The sequence below is a fragment of the Calypte anna genome, chromosome 3 (genome assembly GCF_003957555.1).
Source record: "Calypte anna isolate BGI_N300 chromosome 3, bCalAnn1_v1.p, whole genome shotgun sequence".
NCBI lineage: Eukaryota > Metazoa > Chordata > Aves > Apodiformes > Trochilidae > Calypte > Calypte anna.
Genome location: NC_044246.1, coordinates 61,689,034 through 61,712,390, shown reverse-complemented (window position 1 = coordinate 61,712,390; position 23,357 = coordinate 61,689,034). Strand labels below are relative to the sequence as shown.

At 38.6% G+C, this 23,357-nt stretch overlaps 1 protein-coding gene across 1 annotated transcript in view; it reads right to left on the bottom strand.

The window, feature by feature from the left end:
• The window catches only part of PTPRK (protein tyrosine phosphatase receptor type K), a 391,893-nt gene that overhangs the window by 367,516 nt on the left and 1,020 nt on the right, over positions 1-23,357 (bottom strand).

The window sequence follows — 23,357 nt, the reverse complement described above, 5'->3', positions numbered from 1 at the left end:
AACATTATAACTACAAGCACACAACATCCTTTAAGGTAACATTACTGCCTTTTTGAGTAGTTGAAAACATGATGAAGCGTCAAGGAGGCTACAGGAGATGTAACACAGGAGCTAGGGGATATTTTCATAGAGGAGACTTGGAGATGATCCTGGTATTTGAGTTGGTCAAGTCAGCACACAGCTCAATACAGGAATGCAAAATCTATTGGTATGCACCTATGAATGGTGGCAGTGAGCTCTGCACAGTGTTCAGGATTAAACAAATGGCATCCTTCCCCCAGAGCCAGATTGAGGGGAAAATTCTTGAGGATTTCAATTTTAAATGCAGGGATGTAGGGAGCCCAGTGGCAAAGAGTGAGCACTTCACTCTGACTAACCAACAGCTGATGGTCAACCCAAGTGAAAGCAATACACAAAGCCTTAACTCTGAAGCCCTAAAATACTACTGAGCCACATTTGATGGGGGAAAAGAAAAAAAAAAGAAAGAAAGAGAAAGAAAGAAAAAGAAAGCTTTTAATAAATAGAATGACAGATTAAAGGAAAGACAGAGTCTTGAAGTTCCTAACCCTAACCTAGTGGCCATACTGACTTTGGCCTCCCCCCTTCATGCCAGTACTTGTGCTCAACCAAGGTGCAAAACCAGGGATCTGCTGGTATTACCACTGGCCCTGCTGCCTCCCCATGGCAAGGCAATGCTTCTGGCCCTTCCTTCCACCTGCATGGCACCTCAGGGAATATTTTCCTGCTGGATTATCAGGATGTACTGGCAAACCAGGAACAGGCAGGTTCATGGCAATGAAAGGAGATGAGAGGCACCAGGGAAGCATCAATTCAGGTCAGACGGCAAGGAACCAACGCTAACCTTACCTCGCTGAAAACCACAAAAAGAAACATTGCTTGTCATCTAAACCCAAACATGTTCTTAACATTTTTAAGTTACTTAGACAAGTCAATTTCTACTTAAGCATGAGAAGTAAAAAATATACTTACTTCCACATGTCATTCACCAAAATAAAGTAGGCTTGGAGATGCAATTACCATAGCTACCTGCTTTACAGAGCACTAAACCTATATTTAAAGTTCAGCCAAAACTCTATCCTATGACAGCTTAAAGCTACCATGAGTCTTCCATAGCTCACAAGGCAGAGGCTTCAGCCAATCTCTTTCCACTTTTTTTTCCAGACACTTCACAGGGAAGTTGGTTACCATCCTCAGAGCAGGTTGAGCAGGAACGTCACAGGACTACTGAAGGAGAAAAGCAAAAGTGCAAACCACTGGTCCCAGGGCAGCACCAAAATTGCTGGACTTTTTTTCAGAGAAACTCCAAGACCCCTAAGCACCTGCCTCCAGGTGCTGAAAAACTTAAACTGAGCTGGAAAGCATTCTCCAACCAGTTCCAGAAAAATCACTATAAAAAAGAGCTCCACGTTAGGCAGGAAAAATCTATAACCACATGAAGTCCAACCTGCAGTTGATTATCCCAGAAAAAACACAGAAACATAGTCCCTGAATAAAATTATTTCAATTTGACAGCATGAAAAGTAACCCTTTATATTTCCCTCCTGATTTTCCTTCTGTTTGCATTAGTGAAAGCAATTGGAATGAATGTTCAAGAATTGGAACACAAGGGGGAAGTGGGGGGAGTGGTACTGTAATATATATCAAATATGGAGAAAACAAAAAAAATATATAAGGATACATACATGCACTGTACTGGTGACTTTCTAAATGGTCCTTGTCTCATGTAAAAAGAGAAAAGTCATGTTTAATCCACAAATTTGCTACAGAAAGAAGGTATAGCTTCAGTGAACACAGGTATAACAATACTGCAGAATCACTTCAGCAATGCCTGAGAGATTTCTTGTTTAATTAAGGTGTTCCTAGAAACACAAAGAGGGAAACAGAAACATCAGTCTTCCTGAACATAACCACATTCTTGAGTTTTTCATCTAAGTGCCAAATGCCCTTTCTCTACATTAGAATTTTGCATCAACTAGCCTGAAAGCAAAAATAATCACACATCTCATTCCTTCCCCTCCTTGTTCAAGCTAGGAGTATGTAATATACGTAACGCATATGGCTCACTGTGAGCTGTGACTTACACATACTTACTTGACAAGGAAGAAAGCCCCAGGGCCAGTATTTGTAAGAATAAAGCAGATCATACTAATCTGGCTCTAGGAATTTAAAGACTGGTATCATATTGCAAGTGGTTACCCACTCAAACATAATTTCTCCTCAGGTTTTATTTCTACTTGAGCTGCCAGCAGTGTTAATCAACTCATTCAAGCAGCACATATTACCAGTACAGAATCCAAAGAAAGCTCTAGATCCTACACAGAACATTCTCCAATACACAAAATCACATGAAATTTAAATTTAATTGGTTTTGATATCCTTCTGAATAAACCAGTTTCCACTAGCGAGCTGGAAGCCTACATGCTAGACTCAAAATTATTTTACAGACTTATTCTTGAAGGCTTGAGGATTTTTCTTTCATTCAAAACAGTAAGCCAAAAATAGAAGAGATTTTCATGGGAATTAGAAGTTTTAACTGGAAACCACAAAGTTCAAGCTTTTGGTACCATCGAAGTATTCTCTGAACACTTTTGCTTAACTTTTCTAAGCACAGTCAGTTTAAAAAGAATAAGCAAGAAGCACCCTTTGCAGTTGAAGCACTTTCCCAGAAAGTCCAGGGAACTGTAAAAGTTTCAAGTATGTTCAACAAGATGTATCACTGCCAGTGTTTATAAATGGGATTGAAAGGTCTAACCCAACAAACACAGGCTTCCCTTTTTTTTTTTTTTTTTTTAACTCCCTCTAACAGTACTACAGCATGTACCAGAATTTGACCCCTGCCTAACATCACACATCTTTTACATCACAGAGAATGGAATGAAAAAACAGAATAGTAAGAAAAAAAAAACCACCACCAACAAAAAACAGCTCCTCTTCTAAACACAGTCTTGTTTTAGTGCTCCCATTGTTCATTGGCTTTTCACTTCTTTTTCTTCATTTTCATTAACAGTGTGTTTTTCCTATTTAAAAAGCCTTTTGATTATAATTATGCTTAGATTTTGAATGGCAGGGAGTAATCAGGAGTAATGTATTGTACAAAAAGCAAAAACATGAATTAACTGTATTATCACTCCAATGGGAGAGGTGGGAGAGATTTTTTTCCCCCACATCTAAACCACCTTAGACCTCCTGATCTTTCTCAAGGAAGAAATTTAAAGCAAGCATTTTGTGATTATCTGCAGTTTTGCCTTCACAGTGTATTTTAACGACAATAGGTTGCTTAGTCCTGTGCAGTTTTTCCAGAGCACTGGACTTCCTCATCAGACTGAAAATGTAGCAACCAAATGCAGAGCAGAGTGACAAAGACAACACACAATGCATACAGGGGTTACAAAAGTGGGAGCAAAACTGGGCAGTCAGAGAACTCTCAGAAATTAGTGCTATGTAGTCCTGAATCAAATGCATTTTCAATGAAGCAATATTCCTTCAAATATCCTAAATACAGTATTAGTTGCACTCTCAATGACATTAAGTATGACAAAAGTCATCTTGTTCATGGAAAGTGCTGAGGAATTCTGTGCCAGCTAAGCAGAAGAAAACTCTTAATCTGCTCTTTTAATCTTCTTGGTAGATTCCAAGCAATATAATAACCAGCCAAAACTACTTAGTTATTAAAACTTTACACTGAATCTACACTGAATTGTCTATAGGCTACAAAATTTTACACTGATCTTGTACCAAATGAGAACTGAAGCTTTGATAGCTCTAGGAACAGCCTGAGGTTTTGGTACAAGGGCAGGATTTTAGGTTCACAGTACAGGTTAAAGTTGAATGCTGCTGCTAAAAAAGAAAATGCAGCATGAAATAATTAGCAGTCTTGCTACAATACTATTTAGAGAAGGGTAATCAGCTTCTATCTGAATTAGTAAATGAAGTCACTATGCAACTGGAGGAAGATGTCACTACCTTAAGACATAATCAATGCATGGTTAAAGTTAATACAATGAAAGGGGCTTCCTTTTAATAAAAAAATGAAAAAGACAAACCCTATACTTCTGGAAGAGAAACTGCTTCTGTTTCAAATTCTAACTTAGAAAAAAAAAAAAAAGTGTCGTTTATCAGAAAATTAAAACATAAACAGAAAAACTTCTTTTCCCAAATACCAACTATTCTCAATATATTAGCTAACAAAGTTTTGACAGTATGAATAAAGCTCGTTTCCCAAATATTAGTACAGCTCAAATGCATCACACACAAAGGTGCTATTCTATTGGCTGTTTGGTTTTGAGGGTTTGGGAGAGGGGGCATACTTTCCTTGGTAAGCAGCAGCTTGTTTCTTGGGCTTTAACCAGGAGAAGGTTGCCTATAATAACTTCAGAGCACACAGCTTCAAGGAGACTTAAACTAATCCCTTTCAGAATCTGCCGACACAGCGTGCTGGCTGCTCCAGCTCCTGCTGGATTTGGTTAAAGCAGCTGAAGGAGTTAATTCCCCCCTTCCCTGAGCAAATACCCACAGAAACTGAGAACAGGAGCCGGGGAGGTCACAGCCCAGCGAATCGTCTGTAACCATCACCCCCCCTCAGCAGAAGCTGCACTGTCAACTGCTCCCCTCCCCATCATCTGCCTTTGGGTTTCAAGCTCTGCTGGGGGTCACTGGAGCAGACAGTCAAGGATAACAGCTCTTTAAATTGCCCCAGAACAGCTCACCAGACACCTCAGCAACCTTAGCTACATGAATTATTTCTGAGGCTGAAGCCAACCGAGTCCCAGTGAAAGCACTGCACAAACAAGTAATGCGCTCTTGCTGATACACCTTAATGCCTTCAGCTAAGTCACTTAAACCTTAGTTAGGTGACTCTTGTTTTGTTTGGGGACACCCCTGCATAAGTAATTTCCTTACAGATATCATGAAAAGCAGCCTTGTCCTGAAAGCCACCTGGCTTACACAGTCAACATGAATAAGCAAAATGTACCGAGTTCATTTCTCTTCTGATGTAACCTACTTGGAGAACATGAAAAGTGCACCCCTTTAATATAGCAAGGAAGAAGGCTGAACAGGGATTTTGGAGGCTCCCCAGTACAGAAGGATAAAACAGGGTCTCAACATTAAAATGTTATTTGCAGTTTATGTCCGTCAGAGCAAGAAAGGGTTGGATAAACACTTTCACCAAGATTAAAATACAGTATATGTGCTCTAGAATGATATATTGAAAATTAGTCTGAATTAACTCTGAAGTCATTTATTTCACTGTGAAGAACTTGTGTAGCCTCTTTTTCAAGAATTACTCTACTTTAATCCAATTCACCCTAATCCATTACTAAGGTGAATTATACTAAACTGAATTTTAATACATCATTTTAATTCTGAATGAAAGCAACCCACGCAGAAGTTTAGCACCATTTAACAGTCTCAAATTCATTTTTAATTTAAATGTGACCTCACTGTCACATATGAACAATTCACCTTCACCCATGCTTTTAAAAAAGGCCATGTGAAATTGAGGAGTTTGGCCTAACAACACAGAAGAACAGATCTATGGACACTGCTGTGCTAGGCAGAAAACCTCACATAAGGTGTGCTCACTATAGCAAAAGCAGCTTCTCACTTGGCCTCCTTAAAAGCCAAAGTTTAAAGTGACATGAGTGGTTTCACCTCAGCAAGCAATGGTAAATTCAACTAATAAGACACCTTCTTTGTGGAATAGTGGAAATCATATGGAAGATATCCTCTTCCTAGTAGAACTATGCTCATTAAGCAACAGAAGCAAGCAGTTCAATTCCAAACATAGTTACCTTCATGCTTGACTTGTAGGTTACTTTAAGTTTGTGAGTGAGTTTGCATGAAGAACCATAATACTTCCTGAATTCACAGCTTTAGAGAATTGGGGAGTAAAGAAGAAGGAGAGAGGGGAAAAAAAAAAAAAAAAAAGTGCAGTTATTTCTTCATCTGCAACAAAAACTTTTGAAATGTTTTCTGCTACTGGGCTAGCTGGGAATGGAATGCATCACTTCAAATAAATAAGTAAATAAATCCCATCTGACTTCAGAGAAGGAGAAAAGGTTATGAAAAATGTCTCTGGAGCTGAGACCATTCTGTCTGGCTGAGGCATTTTGAACCTGCATTGGCCTGTCCCCACACCCCACGCAATTGCAGGCCACAGTTCTACTACAATCAAAGAAGTGCTGCTCCTAAGGCACCCCTGGAGGGCATCTAAGCCAAACACCCCTTTCAAAGCTGAACAATCACCAACACTATAACCACAGCCAACGCTGTCTATCGGAGACTGGGAAGCCTCAATGGACAGGGATACCCTGGGGCAGTCTGTTCTGCTCCATCACCCTCCTCCACATGAGCAATGTTTCACAGCATCTAATTTGATCCTCCCAAGCTACAATCTGTGGCCCCTACCCCTTCATTGTACTGTTTGCTGCCATCAAAAAGAGATCAGCTCTGTCATCTTCATAACTGCCCTTTAAGCTCTTCCAAGCTCACGTTAAAATTATCCCCTTACTCCTCATCCGGAAACCAAACAAGTCCACTTTCCTCCGGGTGTCCCCTGCAGATGACACCATCCAGACCCTAATCATCTCAGCTCCTCAACCTCATCAGCTTCTCAACACACTACAGTCTCCCCACATCCTCCTAGACCTGGGAGGAGGGCAAGAGCCCCAGTGTCAGATAAAATACTCCAGAAATACCTCATCAGCACTCTGATCAGCATCATTCCCTCACCAGTAGAGGGAAACAACTTCTTTCCCCAATATATTGCTTACTCCCAGTGCAGCCCAGTATGCCATTTCCTTCGTTCACATAGGAAAAAACCTCCAAAAAAAATGCAAACAAAATAAATGTAAAACAAAAACTGGCTCATACTCAGCAAAGTATCAATCCCAGATCCCTTTCTGGCAGGGCTGTGCCCCAGCCACTATCCCCCCTGCACACAGGCATGGGTATTCTTCGTGTTAAGATTGGCCTGTACACTGATGTTCTTGGTCCAAACACTCTTCATGCCTCCATTCAAAATTCAATTATCAACCCCAAAATATTATGGCTTGCAGTAACACACCACGTGGCATGACCAGCATAAAATAAAGAGATGCCACAACTCTTTGCCATTTCAACAATTGTCCTTATCAGAAACAGGAGCACCAGTCATTCTCCACTAAGAAACTGGTATCAAAAATAAAAAGGCAGCAATAAGTGGTATACACAGTTCTGTTACTATAACATGAATGACAATTATGCTCTTCTTTTTCCCCATTGTGCAAACATTTTTCCATCCAGTTTCATCTGGAACTGTACTTTGAGATCACTAGTTTGAAATACTAGTATGTCCCTGACTCCTTCAGTGAAAACATGCACTGAGAACTTGAGGAAAAAAAGGGGCAACTGGTCTTGAATTTAGAATTTTGAAGAGCATCATTCAACTCATCTATATTTCTAACATGATTCAACTATGGTATAAACAATAACACTAATATTTTGAGTAAGAGCTGGCTCAAAGTCAGTCTCCGCAGGTATTTAAGGAAAAGTGTCAAAGGAATACATTCAGACTCATAAATTAGAGTAAACTTTAAGGAAAACTAAGCATATGCACAAAACTACTTTTTTTGTTTAAAAATGTTGTTTTTTAAACTTTGAAGTGTTAAATTAAAAATATATTACAGTTTTCTAATAGATAAACATAGACTATGGAAAGTTTGCACTTCCCTCATCCCAAAGGGAGATACAGCTTCTCAAATGCTATGCTTTCAGGAGCTGTTGAAATGACAGAGGTAGAACAAACTGTTTTGATATGTCAATAATGACATCGATCCTCTATTGCTTAATCAGAAACCTGATCTGCTTATTACTTGCCCCGTGTAAGAAAGAGGATTACATATGAGAAGAGTGAACTTGACACAATTTGCTTTGCAACGTTAATAAAATGTACAATACCAGTTGTTGTCATGTCTGCTAGAGTAAAATGTTCAAATGGCCTTGGAAGAATCTATTTGGCAACAGAACATTAGATTCCGAAGGAAAGTCAAGGCTATTTACTATGCAAGTGCTATAAGATCATTCCTTTGGCATAGAGAATGCATGTTTATCTTCTTTCCAAATCAGATTTTCATTATTCTGTGTGATATTAATCTCCATGGGGGTGGACACCTCTGTGAAGGTGCAATGGTTCATCTCCCAGTTCTGGTCAATTCTTGTTTTAATCTCAATTCCACATCAGAGTCTTCACACATAGTGAGATATTAATCTCTACAGGGGCAGACATCTCAGATGGCCTTAGCACACAGCTCCCCCTCTTCTGGTCAATTCTTATTTTAATTCTAATTTCCTGTGATTTATATTCCTCTTTCAGGTTTAATATATTCTACTTTGCTCTTCTCAGCAACTCTCCTCTCCCCCTTCTCTGACTCTTTCCAGAGATTTTTCACAGGAAAACTACTAGTTTGATACCTTTCACCAATCATTTACCTCAAAATTATTGTAGGCGTTATTGCTGTTACTGCCAGGTGGAGGTGACACTGCCATCAACACTACTAGCAAACACACTGATAATACTTGCATTTTTAAGGACTAGATTTCTCAGTTTAATATTGTGCAGCATTGCTTCATATAAAATTTCACTTGCCTGTTTCAGGATGGGATAACTCTACAGCTAAGTAATGAACCAAATGTAAGAACATCAGAAATTAAAGTATAAAGCCTCATCACAGACTTCCTGAGTCTCTTGGCATGCAGTCATCATCCTGCAAAATGAGGGGTGTAGTACAAACACACCTCACAGGAACGTGATGAGGTTAATGTATTCCGGGTCTCTCCAATTTTGGTCTCATAATGGGCAACAACCTCAGAGGAGGAAAACAGAACCAGAGATCTTTAGCCTACATGACACACGGACTCAAACATTTTGAGACCATATTCTTTCTCTCCCCATTGATTATAGAGTGGCGTATGCATGCAGCATTTAATTGCTCTTTCAATTTTCCCTGCAAAGTTCCCTTCTCAGCCTGGAAAACAAATTGCTCTCTCATCACCGAATTAACATACAGTCTCCATCTCCCACTTGCCCACCACTTGAAAAACCTACTAGTCAAATGGCTAAATCCAAAGCAGAGAGATGTGTGTTTATGAAAGGGCAAAAGACATTATTTTTAAAATATCACTACTCTTCCAGAGTATATTTCTCTTTTCTCTTCGTCCTGCTGATTTCTATCTACTGTCTTGCAAGGAACCTTCAGAATGTCCTACCTGTTTATTGTTTTTAAATAAGCTGTACCTGTTCTAGGAATTTGGTTCAAAACAGCAAGAAAGTGAATGCCCTGATCGCCTCCATTTACCAAGCATTATTTTGTTTCTTAGCACATGAAATACACCAACACATTTAGAGAAGAACGAACAAGAAGCACCAATTCCAAAATGCTCCAACACTTTGCAGGGAAGCTCTATTGGCAGTTGGTGAACACCAGGAGAATCCTAGGAACAAAAAACTCCTTTTCCCTTTGGAAAACTTCAGCGTGTAGCAGAGATACTTGCCCACAAGAAAAAAATATCTAATCTGAGGCAACCCTTTCTGGCTACACCACATCCACTGGTTCCAAGACCCTCACTTTCCATAACACTTCAGTTTAGAAGCCAGCATCTACTGCGCCAGATTCCCTGCCAATGTAGATAGAGACAAAATTTTCCAAAGAAGCTGTAAAACAAAATTGCCCTGATGGTTACTATAATCACAGATAAAACCGCCAAGATCCTTCTAACCTCTTGCCAAAGTGGCCCATAACAGTTCAAGAGCAAAAAGGCAGTATAGCTAAGTGTGCAGGCAGCCCTACCCAAACATAATTTTATTTTGCCTTTTTTTATTATTTTTTTTAATGTTTCTATACACAGCCAATCAAGTTAAAAGTAAGGAAACCTTCCTACTTACACAGGTGAGTGGATTTTCTAATTCGTCCATTCAAAACTTTTTAGAAAGCAAACTGAATTACACTACAGAACATTTATCCAAGCTCTGACTTCATTTAATGTAACATGCATTTACATTTTCATAAATGGTCCTCATGGCTGTCTGTCTGTTAGCCTACTATCCATTAGCCAGTTTTCAAACAATGATTACAGTCCCTCATTAAGAATATCTTCTTTTCCTATGCACTTTATCTCCTGCTATTTCAATATTTCATCATGTCACAATCTGTAAACTGTGCCTGAGAACAAACTACTCTGTGTCTTAGGTAAACTGATAAATCATATATGAAAGAAACCAAAAATACTCCAGGGAACTTAGAAGTATTTATATGTTTTACCACATACAGACACATTCCTCAAACAGCCACTGGGTCCATTTATGAGCTACATATCAATTACTGAACATTTACATAGAAGATACAATCAATGGTGGTTTATCTTATATACTGCTAAAGGCAAATCCTCTTAATTATAACTTATTTAGACAGAAATTTTCAATATGTGCAACTCTAATGTTCTTGATATTGTTACACTGTCTCTACTTTTATCCCTTCTCCCAAAACAGAAGAAATTCTGAGGTCTGATCCCCCTTTTTTTCTAATTGGGTAATGAACCTCAAAATTGTAAGGAAATAGCAATTTCCCTGGGCCTAAACATAGCCAAAGTAGTCTTTTACATAAGAAGGAAGCATTTCTTTTAAACACTAAGGCCACGTACAGCCTTCTCCTTAATTCTTACACAATGAAATGTAAATTTAATCAGATGCTTGATTACTATAGATGGAATAGAGTAAACAAGCAGGTGAGAGAGACTGTAAAAGAAGGGCAGGAGGGATACTGTCACTAACAAGACAGTCATCTCAGAAAAGGAATAGGAAGTAAACAGAAACCAGTTTTACCTGGATTCCTCCTTGAAGAGGCCTTTTATAATATAGAAAACCAGAGGATAAAGATACTATGATCTGCAAATCTAAAAAAACCTCACACCAATAAAAGAGAGGCTAAGCAGAAGCAAGGAAAAAACTGGAGAATTATCAGGGAAGTTAGCAAAACCCCTCAACTTGCAGATGGGAGCCTGGTAAGTGAGGTTTTAGCAAGAAGGTATTAATACCACAGGTGACTGTGCCAGTTTGTTTTTTTTCTCCTGTTTAATTTGGCAGCCCAGTCAACACACCAGTGGCTGGAACTTTACTACCTACAAATGTCACTGTAGCAAGATGATAATACATGGGTTACTCATGAAATACCAAAAGCTAAAGAACAACAATAAGCACAGGCTTAACCTTCTTTTGATTCTCAGTCCGCCTTCTGCATCTTACAGAGACTAAAATCATCCTCACTTGTGACGAAACTCAACTGCAAGATTTTGCTGACCCTTCTGCTACTTTTCTTCATTACACTTTCCTCTTCAAACCCTTTGTTTTGTTTGCACAGCTACAAAGACTTCTCATTCACATGGCAATAACTGATGCAATGTGGAAAACCATGGAAGAGGATTTAGGATCATTATGACTTACGGTGTTTTTTTATTATACAAACTTTTCTTATTAAAATGTGATCCCATGATCCAATTTTCTTCCAACAAACATGTGACCAGTTGCTTTTCCTTTCAGAGAAGTCCCCTAAAGATTATCAGATGGATTTTGAAGCCATAACAAGATAAGTAATACCTCTGTGCCTATATTTCATAAACCCAAACAAGATTCCATAACATGTTCCCTGTTTTCCAAGTAGTATTCATGACAAGAAATTCTGTAAAACTACTTTTCACTATCGTTATGTTACAAGCTCTACACATGCAGTGCCCAGGGAACAGCATTCAGCAAGAACTTAAGAGTATATGTGAGGTAATAAGCATCGGTTCTGCAGTGTACCTCCAAAGCTGATCAAACTGTTATTTTATTTAGGAGATAAATAAACATTTACCAACTTCAATGACTTGTTCTTATGTCCTCTAGTGACTGTCTCATATATAAACTTCCCAAACTTTAGCATTGTCTTTGGCATCTGCTTCAGTTTCTAGTTGCCTTGCTTTTTTTTTAGGTTGCGGCTCATGATTTAAATGCTTCACATACAAGTGCTGGGGCTGTTTTGTTTCATTTTGAGCCATGCATTCACTTCCACTGGACAGATTTTTTTCTAATCCTAACATCATAGAGAAAGACTGACCCAGAAATTACCAAATGTTGCTTCCAGGTGACAAGTGAAAAATCAGCATTTCAAGATATGGATGGCCAAAATTCTTTCCCTGAAACACAAATACTTGTTTTCATTCCCCTTTTAATGCTTAAACAAACAGAAGGAGATGCTTATAGTTAACATCTGGATACTATCACTATGAAAAGCCATCAAACAGATTATTTCAGTATTCCTTAGGCCTGCAAATGTCATTATTAATCACAAATGCTACTCTTTCAGGTTCACAGCCTCATCATGCAGCCCATAAAGCTCAGACCAAAGATTTTCAAATACATGGTTTCTGTCAAACTGAAACTAACCTACAGACTCTCCTCTTCTGAATACTCATAAAGAACGTCTGTGCACTCTCTTTAAATGAGAGCATAATCTTGCCCTTCCCAAATGCTGGTCACTTAACACAACTCTTTGTTCAACAGCTGACAGAAACTCCAATAAATCACCAGAAGAACTGCACCTTTGGAATATAAACTCCAAGTAATACAGACAAGTGAGCCAGAACAACAACCACACCTAAAAAGCTGTTTAGTGTATCTACTTTAAAGTGTTTAAAACAATCTCTAAACTGAGCCTGGTAGTCAGCTGCTGAGATACAGACACAAACCAGAGAGGCATTTGCTCATCCCTGGAAAGGTCTGCAGACCTGGAAGCACTTCATGCCTTAAACATGACTCAGAAGGAATTGTTAACCTGCCCTGTAGTATTTAACTAAATCAGTATACACAGATTTCAAAGGAAAGGAAAAGAAAACAAAGGAAAGGAAAGGGAAAAAGGGGGGGGGAAAAGTACCGAGAATAGAATAACACACCACGTAAGAACACAACATCCTCCTACTTAGGCAAAGATGAATCAAATTGTAAAACTAACTTTATCAAAGAAGCATCCAAGCTTAGTAACTACTAAAAGAATTGTTTCTAAAATATCCAAATTTTACATTTTTACAACAAAAAGTCATTTGATTGACAACTTCAGTCAAGTTTCAGCCATCTCAGATAAGAAAAAAAAAAACAAAACACAAATCACCTTTATATTCTATGATGTTACAGACATGATCTATTTAGTCTGTGCTTAAAAGGGAAATCATACTTCCTTTCATTACCAAAAACTGACTCAGAAATCCAAATCACTGCACACTGAAGGTTTTGCTTTCACCTGGAAGAAGTCTGTCCTGATTTTATACTTACATATGTGCATCAATTACAGCTTGTTCTATGTATGTATCAAGGAAATGAAGGGTTTTCTTGGGGGTGGGTGCTGTTGATATCTTGTCATACTATCAGAAAGAAAATCTAGCAAGGGAATAGAAAACCAACCCCCCAGATATTTACAAATGCAAGAAACTTGATATAAATACTTTTTGCACTAAAGACCAAACACACAAAGTATTCACAGGCTGGAGAGCAGGCAAGCCTGCAGAATTAGTCTGCAGTTTCTTACACTTGAACAAGTTGGGTGAGGATGCATTACTATTAACAACTAACTGCAAAAAGAGTATTTGTTTGGCTTTTCTGAATTGAAATAGGGAAAAGACTGAAAAGATAATTTTATTACATTTCTGTGGTGAAAAAAAGGAAAGCCTCTTTTACAAAATTTCTAGCCTGAAAAACTGAATATTGAATGCATGAAACAACACTGTCAGCTGAACAAAGACAGATACAGCTAAGTAATTACACAAAGCAACATATAAAAATTTGCTGAAAAGTCTCATGATATTTATAGTCATTAACCATTTTTGAGTAAGGTATCTCTTATATTATGCCTAGCTTCAATTATGGCACAAAACCCTGTAACATTTGCAATGCAACTCTTCCAGAGGGTGGGGGGGAAAAAAAAAGAAGAGGAGGAAGATAATAGTGGGAGTATGACAATCCACTTCTTTTTTGAAGGACAGGGAATGGATTACGAGATGGTTGGGTGGTTGTAGCAAGACGAACCTCTTTTAGGGTACGGCGCTTCAAGGTCCAACCAGGTGTTCCAGCAGAGACTCACGAACAGTGCTCCAAGCCTATAGCCACAGGGTTGACCAGCCTGGATCAGTGCTGTTGCTCTGAGAGCGACTGATCTCTCTGCTGGCTTGCTCAGGAGTGAGCCCCGCCTGTGTCTCAGGCCTCACCTTTTATTGGACCCCTGGTCCTGCTCATGCGCAGTGGGGCCCTGCCCTAATTGGGCACAGGTGGGCTTGACACAAGCTCATGCTCACTGCCTGGTAATTAGTGGCACCTGGTTGCCTTGTTACACTACAGGTGGTTCCATGGATTTAGCCTGGGTTTTTCATTTATTTAATATAATTTTTTCAGCCAACATAGTTACCTCCTCTGTAAAACATGACAGAAAGCACTGAAAAGTTAATACAAGTATTGTCTACTTAAACAAACAAGCAAAACAAACTATGTCTTCTAGCAATATTTAAAAAAGAAAAAACATTTCTAGAAAGGAATCAGAAATTTTAAAAATATAAAACTACCTTCAGTATTTCATACTAGTAAGTTTTAACAAATTGCCCCCTTAAAGCATTTTGGGTATGGTGACAGCAGTCAGCACTGAGAACTTATCTCTGCTGTATGAAGTCATGAACTCAGCCACATTTCTTCAGCACTCTCCTGGCTGATAAGCATTTCACATTTACAAAGAACAGGCCAACAGGGTAACACGAGGAGAGCCAAGGAAACTGACACTCCCTGTTTCAATCTTACTCCAGCTTAATACCACAGAGACGTGATACAGCAATAATGAAGTGATAAAACATCAAATCAGAGCATTTTTCTAATTAATAGCTATGGGGAAAGTCTCCACAAGGTCTTGTAATTTCAATTTTTCACTGTTGCAAAGAAGACAAAAGCAGCTTAACATTTCAGAGCTTAAATAGTTTTTTTTCCTTTATTATGTAAATCCTTAATTCATTTAGAAAGCAACAGGTACCCTAAATCACACTACAGACTTCACTAATAAACAAGACCTGTATTTAGAAAGAAATTTAAAAAACAAAAAAACCAGCAACTAGTAGTTCAAGAAGTCAGCTATCCAGTCAAAATTTTCATTTTCATTATGAGCAGTTTTGAATTCATTTGAACAACAGCCATAATTGCTGTTTGTCACATTTTTCTTCTGGTTAATATTCATCAGTCGTTTTGACTGTTACAGAACAAGTGTTTACATACAAAAGAAAGCGTACGACTACATCTCAGAATAAATTGACTAACCAGCATGTAATAATCAGAATGATCATACCATAATTTAATTGCAGCAGGACTTGGTTTTAAAGTATACAAGTGTCTCATAACTCAGTAGAATTAAGTTCATGCCATGGTCATTGAGAAATGGCTGCTTCTGCTACTCAATTAGTATAATCACACGTTTTTAGTAAATGGTAGCAAAAGTAAATGACTTCCTGGCAGCATGAAGGGTCCAATCTTTCACACACTGGCTAACAAAAATAACCTCATATTAGTTGTAGTAGCGAGCAAAGAATTTAATCTTTTTTACAGCACCAATCCTCAAAAAATTCAAATCCCACAAATCTTTCACCGAATGCATTACTGAAAATACCAGCTAATTCCATATACATAGGATCTTCTTTAAAAGAGCAAATGCTTAACAAGCTCATGCACAGCACCTTCTAGCTTAAAACAAGTTCTTACATGTTAAAGTTAAGTCATGCTAATGTAAAACAGCTTGTTTTGGTTTGTTTTTTCTCCTCTGGCCCATCAGACCAGAGAATCTTTTTTAGACCTCATCCACACTCAAAGGTTTTTTCTTTGTCTGCATGCTTACCACTGAATAATTGAGGGAAAAAAAAAAAAGAAAGAGAAAACAAACGACAAAAAAACACGCAAACCATAAGCAAATATAGCTATGCAAAAAGTCTTAACGCAGTCACAAATTTTAAACCTACGGGGAAATAAATTTACAATTAGGGCTTACTCTGCTAAAAAAGTGATTCAAAGTTCAGTCAGTACAGGACTGGCCCATTACTGTAATATTTGCTGTAATTTTTGGGAGGTCCCCTTTCCTTTTGACAGTGGCCAGCACTTCTTCCTCCTCTATAAGGAGACTCTGGTGTTGTTAATCAGACACTACTGTATCATTTATATGTGATGTTATTACTCTACAGTGGGTCTTGCTGCTATATGCTTATGCTACTAAATTCTTACCCAGATTACAGTTAGCTATTACAGATACTTCAACAAATACACTGATTCAAATTACTGACTGTCCTATCAGTGCTTTAAGGATACACTTCTCAAATTCAGCCTTCTCAGTTCTACAACCACTGTATCTATGAACAGAAGAAATTACATCGATTAACACCTTCTTGGGACTTTTTGTCCACAGTCTTTCAAATAGAAAAAGAAATTTTCCAGCACTGTTCCATTAGTTCATTGTTTTCATAGTAGGTAGTATATTAGATCCTGTTGAATATCTTTAGACTTTTTAAGATAAAACAGTGCAAAGGTGGTCAAGGCAAAGATTCAGTCATGAGACCAATCACAAAATAGTTTTAGATCACCAAATAGATGGCTCCTAACTGAAATCCATGCAGAGGTTTTTTTCCCAACTTCTATGGAAATAGCAATCTCAGTAAACACACCTAAAAACTTCCATTGTTTCAAATTCACTGATCAATATTTAGCTTTTATCTTTCAATAGACAAATGCAGCTTTTTTTACAAATAAATGTATCAGATAAGTTTATTTCCACAATTTTAATGGTTATTAAGAAGCTAAAACACTCAGAAGGAAAAAGCATGCCACCAACATTTCCTTTGGAAGTCTGAGGGTATACATGCATGCATTTTTAAAAAACCTACAACACACAGCTGTTCTTTAAAACACATACTCAGTGTTTTGAGGGCTGAGGCAGCACATGACTTTTTTGTTTCCTCATTTAAACACAGCACTGAGTTGGCACAAATACCAATAATTTCTTGTTTAGGATAGATTTCAGCAAGTTTTTATTAGTTTCTCGTATTTATAAAACGTACAAAAAGGCAAACATGACTTTACTACATAGATTCCTGGTAAGAGCTGGCTGTAAGTGACTTTAAACTACCTGGAAAACATGCACTGTTTTTGACTTCAAATTGGGTAATTTGCATAGTTTTAAACTATGCAGTTAAATGTTTGAGGTCATGGCCTTTCTGGCCTACAAAATAAGGTGCAGCAAGACCTTATTCTAAGCCAGATGCTACAAAATCCTTACTAATGCCATTTACCACTCCCCAGCTGGCACACCCTCGCCATTTCTCCTCTTCCACCCACATCCACACCTCATGGGCAATCCTATTTAAACACCCCAGGGGATGGGTAAGGACAGATCACATGGGGAAAAAAGGTGAAACTTCAGAACCTGGCTTTAAACTGGTTCCTGCTGCACCCTGAATTGGGTGTCACAATGTCCTCTAATTCTAGCCTGGTATCTAGGTGTTACCTCCTCCAAGCCCTCTGCTACTCACCATCACACTTGCTCTCTAAGCACACTTGCTCTCACTAAGTGCCATTAATAGGCCCCTTCCTGCTTATACACTGATCTAATAAATGGCTTGGCTGTCTACTATAATAAAAGAACATATTTAAGCCAAATTTATTCAAAGATGCACGTCAGGGAAAGAGATGCTAGCACTTCGTCATTGGTTTGTGTGCCATCTCTCAGAGCTTAGCCTCAACTTCCTTCACCCAAACTCCTCCAGCTCCAGAGGGAGCACCAAGCCTCTCTTCCCACACCTCTCCATGCCCTCCTGCATCCTCCTCTTCATGAATGAAGTGGTACAGAGTGTAGAGCCAACATGACTCAGAACACTGCAGTTTCACCCTACATAAGCTGAGCTGCAATTACAGCTTGTTGTCAAACCAAGCCATCTGACCATGAACCCTCATATGCTTTCAAATGTATGTGGCCATACACCTACAAGTCAGATAAACTGACTGATCAAAAGAAAACTAAACCCGAGCCCCATCTTTCCTCAAAGAAGATTCACACCAAAGCTGAACCAACTTACCCACAAGCCACATGGTGGCCAGATCTAGAGCAGGCCATTCAGGTGATGGAAACGCCCCCTTCTGTGGAAGTAGTAACTTACATTGGCTTAATGGCATTGGCACATTGTAACTGAAGCTCCAAATCTGAATGCACATTTGTGGGAGCAGCACTAAAGAGGCATCTTTTGTAGTGAAATGAGGCAACCAGGTGCCACTAATTACCAGGTAGCGGGCATGAGCTTGTGTTAAGCCCATCTGTGCCTGATTAGGGTGGGCCCCCACTGCGCATGAGCAGGACCAGGGAGCCAATAAAAGGTAGGCAGTGTGCCTAATCAGGCACAGGTGGGCTTAACACAAGCTCGTGCCCACTACCTGGCAATTAGTGGCACCTGGTTGCCTTATTTCACTACAATCTTTCCATGACAATAATCAACTATGACAGAGGAGATCCCACCAGCACATGAAAACACAAGGTGTGTCCTGACTGACGCAGTTACCAAGACTAAAGTAATCATTTTGGAAGCTTTCTATTACACATTTAACATGAACTGTATAGCAAAAGGAAGAACAGTGATTTCACCAAAATAAATGCTATTGTAAAACACAGCTGACACTTTGTGACTTAACCAGCTCCCAAGAGGTAAGGTGACCTAAAGATCTTCCAGCTAAAGAGGTCATACAGTGACAGACTCCAGAGCAAGCAGCAACTACACAACGTCATTGCAGATCTCTGAATGTTAATCCAGATGTTGCCAATCTTTACATGTAAGAGAATAAATTCTTTTTCACTCACTTGAGTCAACAGCATTTCAGAAATAGTAGATAAACCACAGCAGTAAGCATTGAGCAGGTTGACTCTCCCAGACATCCAACACAAGGTCAGAGGTCCTTCAAGACCCTTGCTGAAAGTTCCTCCAGCACCAGAAGGGCCAGAGAAAGACTCCCCCCTTTCCAGGTGTCCTGCTGCTCACTGAGACAGCCACTCCACAGACCACCATTTAACTGCAAGATCTGAGCTCTTCCTGTAATGAAACAGTCCCATAAAATTGTCAGCTTGCTACTAAGAGCAGGACAAATGGTCAAAAAAGCAAGGCAACTGCCAGGAGCAATCACACTATGGATAGGCAAGAGAAGAGAAATCATTATTAAGCACTGTATAAATCCATCAGGCTGCTGTCTTTTGAATACTCTGAGTAACGTAGTGGAATTGGAAAAGAAAGAGAAGGCTGGTTGAGGATGAAAAAAGATAACTGGAATAGGACCTTTATAGCAAGTGGCTACAACCTGCCTTTTCCAACTAGAAGACAAACCAGTGAGAAAGGGTAGAAAAATCCTACATGGCATGAAGAGAGTAAATTGAAAGCAGTTATTAACCATCTCTTAATCTCTGGAGCTGGGAGATATTCAGTACATCCAGCAACTTAAAAAAAACAAAGAACTATAGCTTCTTTCCACACAACATACAGACACACAACTTTCATTGTGACAAAGTGAGGTGAATGCTAGAAGCAATACAGGCTAAAAGATGTTATTAGGCACAATCATAGTTACAAGAATCTACTTACAATAGTAAATGCCCACACACTGTCTCCATGGAAAGACAACGTTTAGAGAAATTCACTCGCCTTGCCAAAATCCCTCTCCCATGAGCACTCACCATCAGAGACTGGATAGAGGGCTAGGGGAACCTCTGCCCTGATCCTATGCAATTTTTTTACCTGTCCTTTTCTATTTTTTTAATCATTTTTAATTACATTGAGTAGATCTTAGATAAGGGCAAAACATCTACCTGGTATAAGATGCACTGTTTATATCACTAGTGAACCAATAAAGCAGCACCATGTTTTCTCAGGCAAAAGGGACTGAAAAAGAGTTCTGGGATCACTGGGTTCTGGAGGCTTTCAGTCCCATTTGAACTAGTCAAGTTCTACACTTGGATAATTTAGATACATTGTACAATTGCAATATTGCATCTGAGAACATAAATAGATGAGTGATCTCTGAACCAACAAGGCCACGGAAGGAAGCTGAATGTATAGCAAAATGCAAAACATTTTAGAAGAAGGGAGTGAAAGTGTGAAAGTAACTTCACTTTTAATTCCACTCATTTTCCACATAATTTGTCAATGCATTCTAACAGCTTGGTGGAAAAAAAAAACCCTACTGAGAAGTCTTATACATACACGCCTACCTGCACAAGTGTCTCCTGTATATCACATGCAAATTGTAGTACATTCAAGGATAAAATATGACTGAAGCAACTTTTGCTCTTCAGACAGCGGAGATAATTTGAGTTTAATTACTTAAAAGTATTTTAAAACATTTTCAAAAAGCCCTTAATTTCTTCTACTATGTGATTGCAAAAAAATTAACATGCTTATTGTTATTTTTGTATACTAGTCTGTATTTATAAAACAAACACCTTCTACTTCATGATACCAAATCTCTATGTTAGATTCTCTCCTAAATACAGACCATAATGAGTGCATCAGGGAGAAAAATATGATTCCAGGAATATTTACTCTTGCTAGTTCATTTGCAACACTGTAACTAGAAAGTAAGGAAGAAGTATTCTAAGAAAGGACTAGAACCTGCAGAACATACAGCACTCCTCGGTATGCTTAACTATCCCTATGGTCCAAAACACAAATAACTTCAGGTAAGCTGATGCACTTCTAGAATTTTTATCCTTGTATCTTTCTTTTAGTATTAAAAAAAAAATCCATACACCTGCACAGACACTACTAGAGGCAGCGTAATGCGTATTTCCATCAGCTGGTTGACAAGCTGGCAGCATTCCTCAAAAAACCTTTTTATTTATTTACTTTGCTGCTTTTTTTATTTTTTTCCAGAACTTGAAAACATGCAAATTGCCAAAAATGCAATTCAAAAAATATAAGTTTAAAGTGATTCAGTTGTGAAAACAAGCTGAACTTGTTCTCTATCAAACTGTAGGAGTTGCAGATGAAAGGAGGTGCTATATAAGGAATAGCTAGACTTCAACAGAAAACACTCTGCCAAAACATTTTGGCCTAGATTCTGACAGGCATGCACCCAAGTTGAAGGGTCATGGAAAGCACCAGTGTAAAGAAACAATCTACAGAGACCTGAAAACATTACACTATAGAATGTGACTGGGTTGGGGGGGAAGCGATGCAGAGAGAGGCTGCTTGAGTTTTTTTTTTCTTTTAAGATGTGGGGAAAGACAGAATACACAGTGTTTCAGCCAGGCGCAAAGGGGGTGGCAATGATATAAAAACACAATTTTCAAGACAGCAACAAATTATCAGATGTATCTTGCTCCTTGCTTTCCTAACTTGCTGCTGCTCCTGCTCTTGCCTTCTCATTTGTTTTCATGGAAGACGTTATGAGGAAGCACTGAGAACAACAACCCACACATGTGGCTCCCTAAGAATGCCAACTTTCAAGAAATTGATTCTGTGTAATTTGATTAGACCCTTAATAAACTTAAAATTGTTATGGAGAAATCTGGATCTGGTCAACATATACATTTAGGGGTAGTACAAACATTATAAAAAGAAAATAAAAATCAATTTACAATGAGAGAGATTTGTGAAAGGTCCAGACTGAATTAAGAGCATAATTAATGGCAAAGAAAAATTTACAATCCAAACAATACAAATATTGTTTTTACAAAGAACACTAATATAAAGGAAGATGAAAATTAGTTAAGGTTCAGTTTAGCGTGAAACATGCAGGCTGTTATGTTAAGATGAGGAGAGGAAGAAGGCAGTTAAAGGAAGATGCTTAAAAAACAGTACTCCCGTTAAACAGAACTGACTATGAAGAAAACAGACACTCCTGTGTGCACCAAACACAGAAATCTCTCAGAGAAGCCCTTACTGGAACAGATACATGAACCCCAACCTTTGTGTCCTGCATCCATGAATACTAGGATGAAGGTGTTTTTGTGTGTGTGTCAATGAGACAACACACACACACTTCAAGGGACTGGTTTAGAATCAGGAACAAAAAAAGTCTGTGGTAGTTATTAAAGTCAGAGCCTTCAATCCCACATTAACCATAACTAAGTGTTCAGGAGGGCATAGCTCTAGATGTGGATGGTGAATGCATCTAATAAGAGCATCTAAACAGAGCTGCACCTTAAACTGAGTACACCGAAAGAACCAGATACTAACAAATCTATTTCTCCAAACCCTGTAAGAAAGTCTGAGTGAGTCTGCAATTAATAAACCTCTGACCAGTGCAACACATAGATATGTCTGATGCTTGGCAATAGAAACTAAAGTCTGTAGCTGTTGACATGCTATTTAAAAGAAAAAAAAAAATCTTCTTGCATTTCCTAGATACTATTCTTTAACTCTTTGACAAGCTTCACCTACTCTGGTCAGAAGGATCTTGAACATTCTTCTCCACTTACCTAACACATAACCCACACTACGAACCTGGTTTCTTGTACTTGTGATTCCAGAAAGGGATGCAAGCCACATTTTCAGCATAAAATACCACAGACCCAACAAGTTATCAGAACTTCCTACTACTCTCATGACAGCAAACAAACTCATAAAAAAATCTTTACACTAGAGTTATGTTTGGCATTAACAGTAAAGCAAGAACCACTGGTCTGATATCAGTATAGTTTTGAATAACAAGATAACACGATTGAGTATATTTTAATTTAGCTGTCCCCACAGCATATCAGCTGCATATACACTTCTCTTCCTCAGCTAAAAGGTGTATAAGTGCTTACGTAACCTTACAATTCAGATACACAGACATTAAATTCTACACACCAAAGTTAGCCACGTCAGGTGAACGTAATCTGGTGAAACCAAAACAATTTCTCTTACTGGTTCAGCACATTTCTTAATTGATGATACATCTCAAATGTCTCTAATAGAAATTATATTATGGGAGAACCAAGGACAGAAAAAAGAAAAAAAAGCACCTAACTACACATCAGTCCTTATAAAAACTGTGCTTCCAAGTCTCACCATGAGTGTAGATACTTCTAATAAGGGCAGTTCTCAACTGAGTATGATAAAGGCTTCGCAAATGCTTGTCCAACTGATGCACCCGTGCAATTTTAAGTACTACTTAAAAAGAGAAGAAAAAACCAGAAAAACCCTGAACCCTACTTCAGGTACTCCTTCGCATAATAGTTCACACAGCAAACGCTAAGAAAAGGAACGACAGACCTCTCGTAAACTACAGCTGAGGAGGG